General features: G+C 43.2%; 1 protein-coding gene across 3 annotated transcripts in view; it reads left to right on the top strand.

Moving 5' to 3' along the window:
* The window catches only part of FHL2 (four and a half LIM domains 2), a 68073-nt gene that overhangs the window by 21352 nt on the left and 38116 nt on the right, over window positions 1-8605 (top strand). Inside the window, exon 1 of one of the 3 annotated variants that reach the window (XM_019529580.1) lies at window positions 3312-3510. The exons of 1 other annotated variant lie outside the window; for it this stretch is intronic. The gene's annotated coding sequence lies outside the window, so the exon portion shown is untranslated. Of the gene's footprint in view, window positions 1-3311; window positions 3511-8605 lie in introns of those variants that run through there. One more of the 3 variants, XM_019529577.1, reaches the window with a different exon arrangement.

The raw sequence follows: 8605 nt of genomic DNA, 5'->3' as shown, positions 1-8605 counted from the left end.
GCCAGAGACCCCAGTAGGGAGCAGACCCCGCAAGGGGAGGTGGCATTGCTCCCAGGCCCCAGAGCCTGAAAAAGGGACAGGCAGCCCCTGCAGCCAAGAGCCAGGGGCTCCGTTTGCGTGGAGCCCGGAACCATGGGCTCCGTCTGGGCGGCCATCTCTGAGGTGCCCGATGGGGGGGCCGCAGAGCCTGAGGGGACCCTTGGGGTGTGGCACGTGCCCATCCGTGTCATGCCTCTGGTAGGCTGGCTACGGCTGGGGCTGGCTACTCTGGGAGGGTTTGCAGGCAGGGTCTCGTGCCCTCCCACGCCCTCTCCTGTGTGAACTCTTTACTAACTTGAGCGCCTGTTTACGCAGCCTGTTCGGCGGCTCTGGTCGCGTGGCTCCCTGGGGGGCTGGGCCAAATAGGGGCCTGGGCGGGGGCTTGACCCTGCCTGGCTCCACGCAGCCACCTCCTCCCAGGGAGCAAGGAGTTAACCCCTTCCCACCACGAGCCCGCTTACCTCCAGCTGTGCTGGGGGTCGGCAGGGGACTCGGCAGCTGCTGAGGGGGTGTCTGGGGGGCTTCGGGGGAGCGGGAGTGCAGTGGGCTTTACCCGCGCGTCTCTCACCACTCCAGAGCCTAACTGACTTATAGCAAGGTCTGAATAATAACAATAAACAAGAAAGAATGATACAAGAATATAGCTGAGAAACTAGTTTTGTGGAAGGAAAATAATAAGAAATTGTCCTTTGAAAAGGAATGTTTGGGGGTTTTCCAGTGGTTTGGGTAGTGGTAGAGGGGAAAGACATGTGTTTTTGCCTCTTCACTGACTTGCATCAAAAAAAGATGAGGTAACCAGTGATCGTTTGTGTCCCTCAATCACATGTTTAAACAAAAAGTCCCCCAAATCATGGGGTATAATCTGATAGAGGTTCTTCTCTCAAAACCTGCAGGGATCTCATTACACTCTTAGTCCTTGCATCTTATTACATGTCCTTTTCTTCCTAAGGACAGCACAGGACCCCAAATACTTAATTATATAGTTCAATGGCAGCCAGTATATGCTGTAATTTAGATTTCATAGATTTCATAGACATTAGAGCTGGAAGGGACCTCGGGAGATCATCGAGTCCAGCCCCCTGCCCAAAGGGCAGGAAGTCAGCTGGGGTCATAGGATCCCAGCAAGATAAGCATCCAATTTACTCTTGAAGGTGTTCAATGTAGGTGCTTGAACCACCTCCGCTGGCAGACTGTTCCAGACCTTGGGGGCTCGGACAGTAAAGAAATTCTTCGTTATGTCCAGCCTGAAACGGTCTTGCAGGAGTTTGTGACCATTCAACCTCGTCATCCCTTGGGGCGCTCTGGTGAACAAACCTTCCCCCAGATCCATTTTTAAACAACATTATATTACAGTCCAGCAGGTCAGAAACTCACCCAAAAGATTGCCGTCACTGCTTTTGCCATGAATGGATTAGGAGAACTAGCAAAATGAAAATAGGGAAGGGGTAGGGTAGTGAAGAGAACCACTAAAATGCTAAGATTAGAGAGAATGGAGATAATGTGACTCAAATAACCCAAATCTGGCCACTTTCAAGTCCATCTTTTTACTCGGGTATTTGAAAATGGAAACTGAGGAAAATTCTTCAACAGGGAGCGAGATTTATGGTGAGTTATGGTAAGATGTTTCAGTTAAGATAAAATTAATAACAAATCCTTTTCACCCCAGCAGTACTTTTCATTTGTTGATCTCAAAGCACTTTACAGAAGAGGTCAGTATCATTAACCCCATTTTTACAGAAGCAGAGAAGGTAAAATAACTAGTTCAAGGTCCCCCAGAAGGTTAGTGTCAGAACTGAGAGCAGAGGCCTGATCATCAGGGTCTTAGAGCAGTACAATATCCGGTCGACTACTGTGCTTTCAGGGTGATTAGGAAACCCAAAGTTTGAGAACTAATAACCATCTCAGCCTTCCTATGAATCAAAATTAATGCCATTTGGGCAGTGGGTTATTCCCAATTAAAGAGCTATGAAAGGCCCAGTACTTTCATTTTATGTAATGGGGTTTTGCCAGCATTAGCAGCACAAGATCAGGATCTAGGTAGGTTTTTCTTAAGGAAGATGTATACTAATACATTTTATTCTAGTTCCTGTGCTGAGCACTGGGCAAGATCAGGACAGGGATGGGCCTACAGTAATAGTTAGGAAAGAGGGTTTTGCATTTGAGTAGTCTGAAGACATACATACATGGACACATGCCAAGGCTCTTCAAGGAGAGCATGCTGAATTGCTTTTCACCATTATATACGCTATGCATATGCAAAGCCTGTAGAGCTACCAGGAATATCTATCAGCAGCAGGTTTGTGGATTTTATGTTCATCCTGGCAGATTTTCTTTAAGTTGAAAGAAAATCATCAACTTACGCTTCTTGGCAAGTGTCTGTCATTAATGAAATACTAGCAGCTAGAACTACCCCAACTAGTGGAGAGCAAACACATCCAATATACTTGAAGCCACATTTCTCTCTTCTCATGAGGTTTCTGAGGACCCCTGCTATTTTTATTAACAGAATGTGTTTCTGCAAGAATGATGAAATATGAAACGAGACTTTACAACAGAGAAATTAGTTCCTGGTTAGATAGGAATGAATGGTTCCCCCTTAATTTAATGTGTGCCAGTAGGGAGGGTTCTGTTGCTTGGTCTTGAGTCTGCATTGAGACAGTTCCTTTACCTTCTGAAGACATCAGGAGGGACTTTGTGTTTCTCTAGCTTTACCTGCTTTTTGCACACTAGAGGGGGGAAATGAAAAGATACACACATTCAGAATACACACCCAGATGCACCCACACACTTGCTCATCATAAAACCATGCACTTTATATATACATCAAGTCACTACAAAGAGACAGCTTGTTTTACTCTTCTCCAGACAATGGAATGATTTATAGTTGGCAAAATAGCCAGTGTGGACCGATTCTTATACTAAATCTAGCCAAGTTCTTTATTTTCTCAGCCAGGTGAAGAGATTTAGAAGTGTTTGTGCCTGAATTGCTGTAAGCTTTCCTTCTGTAAACTGAGATCACTCAAATTGAACAAAGCTACATTATTAATAAGCAACGGGGGTTAGAAAAACAAGTGTGTGTGTGGGGGGGGGTAAAGAGTCTTAGTCTAGGATGGGGTCCAATGAAGACTCTGTTTAGAAGGGGAAAAAATCTACACCCTTGGAAAAGAGAAAGTGTTGAATGCCAGCTGCACGGAGCCGAAAAAAATGAGTGTCTCTGATGCTTTTGTCTCCTTATATGGTAAAATGATACAGAGGGGTTTCACTAGGCTGTGAAGGCAGCAGCCTGTTTCCACACAACACTGACGGCAGAACAGAAATCAGAAGAGCTGCCCTTCACAGGCAAGAGAAGTCCCTGGCTAGCAGTACAGCTCTACTCTTCAAGCAGGCCGTTGTGCTCTTTACATATTTGTTAATGGATGTGACTCCCTGTCTCTGGTCCAGGGAGTAACATTAACTGCCCGCTACTGCTCTGTAAGTAGATACCCCCTTTTTTTTCCCAGTACACCTTCAGTATACCTCAGAAGGTATTGCTTTAAATAACAAAGGGTATAGAATGAGAGAGGTTGACTCCAGGAAGGGTTTATTGTTACTGGGGGCAGATAACAAGGGGAGAGCTAATTCCCCTCTCTCCTGAACATACAATGAGGATGAAGAAGGGTTTATATCCCAAGAAATCTTTCTGCAGGTCCATCTATAAGCAAATTCACAGAAAGGTGATGAGGCATTTGATTTATTTGTATTTTGACTACTCTGTACTACTGTCTTGTACGTTTTGGCTAATTTACTGGAGAGGTTGTAAAAAGTAGGAGCTCAAGGTTTAAGTTTTTTACTCCTCTGGGCACACTTCCTGCTCCCTAGCTCAACAAAAGAGATTTTTTTGTGCTATAGCAGTCGCAGATGCACATGAAACAAAGGTAGCCTTGCTTGTTTGCTGTCATGCAGTAGGGACAAACTGTACACAGGAAAAGGGAAGCCTTTGAAGCACATTTATTCTTATTTTCAGAGATTAAAATGGAATGCTGGTCTCAATAAATAGCTCTGAATTCTTCCTTACTCTGCCTGAGAGGGACAGTGTGTATGCGTGCACTCACATGAAAACACAATCATATAGGTGCTTAATCTATGGTATATATCATTCATGAGTCTGTATTCATGGCAGAGCAGAAAAGATTTTACTTAATACTTTTTTTCCTTTAATTACTGTAATACACTTTTTTTTTCTACAGAGAGATAATGGTTTGGTTTAAATATAGTTCCCTAGGTCCCTGCACATTTCTCTGTATGAACCTTGTTGTACAGAGACACAAGCCTGTAGTAAAAATATATGTAAGTCATTTCACTGTTCTTATTGTTGCTATTTATTTAACAACTATTGTCTAGAGGTATATTAAAGATCTGATTTATTACTAGATCCAAGTTGAATAGTTATAACATTTATTTATTATTTATAATGATAATGTGACACATTTATAGCTAAATTCTTCCCTTGCTTATGCATATGAAGCTTTTACTGCCTTCTGTGGAGCTGGCTTAGGCATTCAAAAGACGAAACCTTATTGCATCGAATTGTTAGGGAATTCTATAATTAAAGTTAAAATTTCAGTTTCTATTATGATCCTTTATTTTTATTTGTTCACAGATAAAGAAGCTTTCTCTTTTCAGGCTGTTTTCTCTATTTTTTCTCAGCCAAATAGTACATTTTTAATCAATGAAAGCCTAAGGAAAATTGCTTCAGGGACTTGGATTTGAAAAACTGAAAAAAACCCTAAACATTATTGTCAGTTTCTCATCCCCAGGTAGACAACTTAAAAGGCTGAGCTTTGAAAGCTTCTCTGTAAACTGAGTTCATTTTAGAATTCACATTTGAAACAACAATTAGCAGGATGCCAAAATTAAGAAAAAAATGAAAGATCACTTCTGAGGAGATATAAGGGAGGAAGAAATGATAGAATACCATCCAAGATCTGCCAATAATCTCATGATAATTATATTATTTGTACTAAAGTTCTTAGTAGTAAAATAGCTGACAATGCTAATATTTATTTTATCATTAGGCTTCAGAATCAACGTCCTGGAATTGGGTAGTTAGGATGATCCAGAAAAGTTGTTGCTGAAATATCCTATCTTACTGGTATTTTACATTAGGTTTTAACAACCATAGGTCTATAACATTATATATATATGGTATATATATCATCCTATATATATCATCATCTGAAAGTCATGCAGAAAGTAATGTGGTCAGCAGAAAATATGTGTTTTGTTTTGTAACTACTCCTATTTATTTTAGTAAATTAGTTATTATTCATTACTCAGTAGCACTATGGTGTACCAGACACTTATTTGACATGGTGAAACACCACTTGTCACAGAAGAGTTTACAGCTATGATTCTTTGTTAGGATCCCAGACACAACCAGATCCTCTCTTCCTGACTTTCTTGGTTCCTAACTAGGATGCTGTGATTTTTAAGAAATAACATGAAGCCCAGCCTTCTTCCTTGAAATTAGCATAAATGTCCTTCCCACCAACACAGACAGGTGCAGCAACACAGGCAGTGCTGCTGGAACAGTTTGAGGGGCAAAGTAGCGCATGTCTATACCGCCCACTGTTGTGCCACGCCAAGGAAAGCCACCCAGATGCAAGACCTGCACACCTACTGCTGTTCTGGGCCTGCCAGATCCCAGAAATGAGGCAATGGGTCCATGGGTGAATTCAGTTTCTTTGAAAGGGTGATGCGGGAGTGGCAACCTGCACTGCATCTTAGAGCATCCCTTCTGTTGCTACAGAAGCAGCAGTGGGAACTTTTTAAAGTTCCTCAAAGAGGTAAGACTCTTCTTTCCCCTCTCCCTTCCCCTCTGTACTCAGTGACAGGTGCCCTCCTTTCCCAGTCCACCCCCTACCCACTACTGCCACTGTCCCCAGCTGAGCTTGGGGCAGGGGCACTCCAGAGCCACTCCCACCCCACTGCAGGTAAGCTGCATTGCGAAGCTAGGCTTGGCTAGAGATAAGAGACAGTGAGCAGATTCCCTTCCCTGCAACTGCTCTCATACTAAAAGGGAACACCATGGGGACTGGACAGAGTGGGGGAACCCACCTGTCTCTGGTTAAGTCTAGCTCTGGGGGAGCCTGATTGGATTAGGCAGGAGCAGGGAGTGGGGTGAGAATGGGAGGGGAGGGCATCTGCTGCTCTAGAGCTCTCTACCCATCCCTGCCTTTCCCCCCACCCCTACCCCAGGCAGCCAAAGACAGCAGCAGTGGTGGATAAGGGAGTGGGGAGGAGTGGAGGATAGGGGAGATGCCATTGAACATGGAGGGGTGGAAGGGATGCTTCTCCTGCAGAAAAGGCTGGGGGCGGGGGAAGGAGGGAGGGAGGAGGAAAGTGTATCCATGCCACAGCATCCCTCCTGGATCCACCCCTGACTGTGTCTGTCATAAAGCAGGCCTGAGTGTGCACCAATAAGCATGCCCAAGTCAGAGCTTCAAACTTCAAAGCCTGATTGAAGACTATACATTTTAGAATTACTAAACAAAGAAAGTTTCTTTTTCTGCAAATGAGTCATAAATACCTCCTGGCTGCTGATGCTTGTTGTTCATACTTTGTACCTTTAATGGCTGTTGCTGGCCAACTCAGTGCCACCCCTTCCTGGCCTCCACAGGCTGGGTCCTTAGACCCATCAGGCCCAGGCTTAGAGCAGGCCTGAGCCTCTTCCATCTTCAGACAATGGCTGAAGGGTATAAAGATGGTCAACAGGCTGCTTTTCTCCCTCCCCCACTGGCATCCTGAATCAAAGAGAGCTCAGTCCTCAAGGATTAGGAACGTGATCATTTACATTTTTAGATGGATTAATTTTACTTGTGCAGTGTTAATGCTGCATTTACATAAACACAGTTATTTGCAATGCAGATTCATCCATATGAGGGTAGGAGACAGCAGAATAATGACAGTCTCCACAGAATAAAGCTCAGGTACATTATTAACATCCACAGAGATGTTAAACTTTCAGAAATATTAATTAGCGACATGTAGAAGATGAGGCTTGATTAAGAACTGCTGGAGGTTTCCTTTAAAGCTAAATAGTTAAATACTCATATTGGAAAAATAAAAAGCTATGATTCTCATGTATTGTTAATTTGCATATCCCCCTAGACTTCATATGATGTTTTATAACCTAGTACTGATTGGGGTGTTAAGTAACAGTACATACATTCAAAAACGGTAAAAGCAGTGTAAGTGGCTGTAACAATGAAATAACCTTAATCTCTTCATTGCAGGGTTTGTATGTGTAAGCTTGAAACCTTAACACTTCAGCAACATGAACACAACAAGCCTTTGGGTGGCTTATTCATTTGTAATTCAGCTTGTCAAGGACACTTCATAGCAGAAGCAGAGATGCACAATTTTGTAAGAGATCTAAAAGAGTGATTACTCTTTAGCTATTACAAGAACTATACAGATCTACCCAAGATAAGATAACATTTTCTTGCAGTTATCTTTTGCAGTTTCCTAGAGAGTTCTTTTGTATTAAGTCAGAGTCCTCTGAGTTCAGGAACCTCATTCCTTCACATGGCTTTTCCTCTGAACCTTGGCATCTAAGTCTCTCCTTGTTGTGTGGGCAAAATCTTTTTTTCTTCATTTAAAAAGAAAGCCTCTGCTATAGAAGATGGCACCTCTGTTCCTCTCCCTGGTCCATGCTCCCTTTGTCCGAGTCATTTTCAGTTCACTCCCAAATCTTTCAGGCCTCTTCTCCACTATACTGTCTGCCACCAGGTCAAGCAGTGGACAGCAGCCACCAGAGAAGCCACCAGAGCCCATCATATTTGCACAGCTACTGGCTTATCCACTACAGCAGCCGTGCCAGGAAAGTGCACCCCAGAATGGCAAGAGCTACTTAAGGGACTGCTGTAGCTGCAAAATGGGCAAGTGTACACTTACCAGCTGCCAGGGAAAGGGTAGTAGGGGACTCGTTTTACAGAGAAGTGAGAGTCTGCCACCATAAAGATGGGGTTCCAGCACCCTAGAACAACTTTGAGTGTTGATGCATTTGTTTTTTTTGGCAGCAGAACTCAAATAGACCAGGCCTTAAATTTTCTGGATTTTAAGACCAAACTGTGTATCTCTTATCTCTGTTGTCTTGCTTCTGCTTTCTGACCCCCTTCACTGTCCCTTCCTCCCCCTGCTCCCAAGAAGCTATAGTAAAACTGGTTTCATTCAAGCTGTAGTCTTCCATTTGACCATAAGCAATCAAGATGTTGCAGCGCTCCATTCTCCCTGATCTGCTCTGGAAGTCTAGATAGCAGTTGGTGGATTCCACAGATATTCAGGCATTCACTGATACAGCAAAATAACCAGCATTCATAAAAAATGTACATAATGCTGTGCTTGCTGATTCCCAGATTATCAGGAGAGTTGCGTAAGCCAGTGGTCTCCAAACTTTTTTGATCGCACACCCCTATCAGTAAAAAATTTTTGAGCATGCACCCCCAATATATGTATATTTATTTATTTGTTTGTAAATTATATACATGTACTACTCGTGTACTACGTGACATGTGACCATCTGACA

Source organism: Crocodylus porosus, unplaced genomic scaffold (genome assembly GCF_001723895.1).
Source record: "Crocodylus porosus isolate Cpor-Errol unplaced genomic scaffold, CroPor_comp1, whole genome shotgun sequence".
NCBI classification, from domain to species: Eukaryota; Metazoa; Chordata; order Crocodylia; family Crocodylidae; genus Crocodylus; species Crocodylus porosus.
Note: the sequence above shows the minus strand (reverse complement) of the source record. Positions and strands in the feature narration are given on the sequence as shown.